We start from the raw sequence: 2,444 nt of genomic DNA on the forward strand, positions 1-2,444 counted from the left end.
TGTTGGTGAAGTTTTGGTAAAACAGTCTTCAGATTCATTCTGTTAAAATCTCCAGCCACAATGGATCTTCAGGCAGCTGAAGAAATTCGTCATGGCCCCTAAGATCCTCACAAACTTCTATAGATGCACCGTTGAGAGCATTCTGTCAGGCTGCACCACCACCTGGTACGGCAACAGCACCGCCCTCATCTGCATGGCTCTTCAGAGGTACACTGCCTGCCCTCCAGGACATCTACAATACTCAGCGTCAAAGGAAGGCAATGAAGATCACGAAAGACCCCAGTGACCAGTGTCAAGGCCTGCTCACTCTGTTACCATAGCAGCATCAAAGCCGGAACTGAGAGACTGAAAAAACAGCTTCTGTCTCCAGGCCATCAGACGGTTGAACAGCCATCATTAGCTAACACCAACCGCCTTCCTGCGAGGTACTCTGCCCTACACCTTACAGACCTTTTGGTTTATATACAGTTTTTTTCACACAGTGTATGTATACCGTATTTGCGACAAAGCTCATGTTATCTACTGCTGTAGCTACATACCATTTCTCTATTTATTTGCTGCCTATACTCAAGACATGCTGTAGCGATCCTCGTTATCTGAGCCACATTAAAATTCCCACCAAGTGGGTTAAACCCTATTGGCGCAATGCCAAGGGTGTTTGCCTTTCACGCCAGGAGTCGTGGGTTCACTTTGTGCTCCCTCCATTGGCTACAGTATTTATGTACTGGACTCTTGACATACACTATATATATAACAGTATGTGGACACCCCTTCAAATTAGTAGATTTGGCTATTTCAGCCAGACCTGTTGCTGACAGGTGAATAAAATCGAGCACACAGCCATACGATCTCCATAGACAAACATTGGCAGTAGTTAAAAACTACTTGTTTGGGTCAAATCTAAAACAACACAACACAGAGTGAAACCCTCTGTATTGTCAAGTATGGTGGTGGTAGCATCATGTTATGGGTATGCTTGTCACCGGCAGGTACTGGGGAGTTTGTCTGGATCAAAATAAATATGAAAATAGCAAACGCCCAGGTAAAACGTTAGAGGAAAACCTGCCTCAGACTTCTGAATACCTAACCCTGGGCTAGAGTTTTATTTTTCAGCGGGACAATTACACAAATTGTAATGCCAAATACACACCAGAATGGTATTGAGGATTCCTGAGTGATCCAGTCTCAGTATTGATTTAAATATGCTTGAAAATCAGAGACAAGGTTTGAATATTGCTGTGCATCAATGACTCGCAACCAAATTTACTGAGCTTGAGCAATTTGGACAAAAACAATGGAGGGGGAAAAAAGTATTTAGTCAGCCACCAATTGTGCAAGTTCTCCCACTTGAAAAGATGCGAGAGGCCTGTAATTTTCATCATAGGTACACGTCAACTATGACAGACAAATTGAGGAAAAAAAATCCAGAAAATCATATTGTAGGATTTTTTATGAATTTATTTGCAAATTATGGTGGAAAATAAGTATTTGGTCACCTACAAACAAGCAAGATTTCTGGCTCTCACAGACCTGTAACTTCTTCTTTAAGAGGCTCCTCTGTCCTCCACTCGTTACCTGTATTAATGGCACCTGTTTGAACTTGTTATCAGTATAAAAGACACCTGTCCACAACCTCAAACAGTCACACTCCAAACTCCACTATGGCCAAGACCAAAGAGCTGTCAAAGGACACCAGAAACAAAATTGTAGACCTGCACCAGGCTGGGAAGACTGAATCTGCAATAGGTAAGCAGCTTGGTTTGAAGAAATCAACTGTGGGAGCAATTATTAGGAAATGGAAGACATACAAGACCACTGATAATCTCCCTCGATCTGGGGCTCCACGCAAGATCTCACCCTGTGGGGTCAAAATGATCACAAGAACGGTGAGCAAAAATCCCAGAACCACACGGGGGGACCTAGTGAATGACCTGCAGAGAGCTGGGACCAAAGTAACAAAGCCTACCATCAGTAACACACTACGCCGCCAGGGACTCAAATCCTGCAGTGCCAGACGTGTCCCCCTGCTTAAGCCAGTACATGTCCAGGCCCGCCTGAAGTTTGCTAGAGTGCATTTGGATGATCCAGAAGAGGATTGGGAGAATGTCATATGGTCAGATGAAACCAAAATAGAACTTTTTGGTCAAGACTCAACTCGTCGTGTTTGGAGGACAAAGAATGCTGAGTTGCATCCAAAGAACACCATACCTACTGTGAAGCATGGGGGTGGAAACATCATGCTTTGGGGCTGTTTTTCTGCAAAGGGACCAGGACGACTGATCCGTGTAAAGGAAAGAATGAATGGGGCCATGTATCGTGAGATTTTGAGTGAAAACGTCCTTCCATCAGCAAGGGCATTGAAGATGAAACGTGGCTGGGTCTTTCAGCATGACAATGATCCCAAACACACCGCCTGGGCAACGAAGGAGTGGCTTCGTAAGAAG

This window comes from Coregonus lavaretus, assembly GCF_964263955.1.
Source record: "Coregonus lavaretus genome assembly, contig: HAP1_SCAFFOLD_5779, whole genome shotgun sequence".
Lineage (NCBI taxonomy): Eukaryota > Metazoa > Chordata > Actinopteri > Salmoniformes > Salmonidae > Coregonus > Coregonus lavaretus.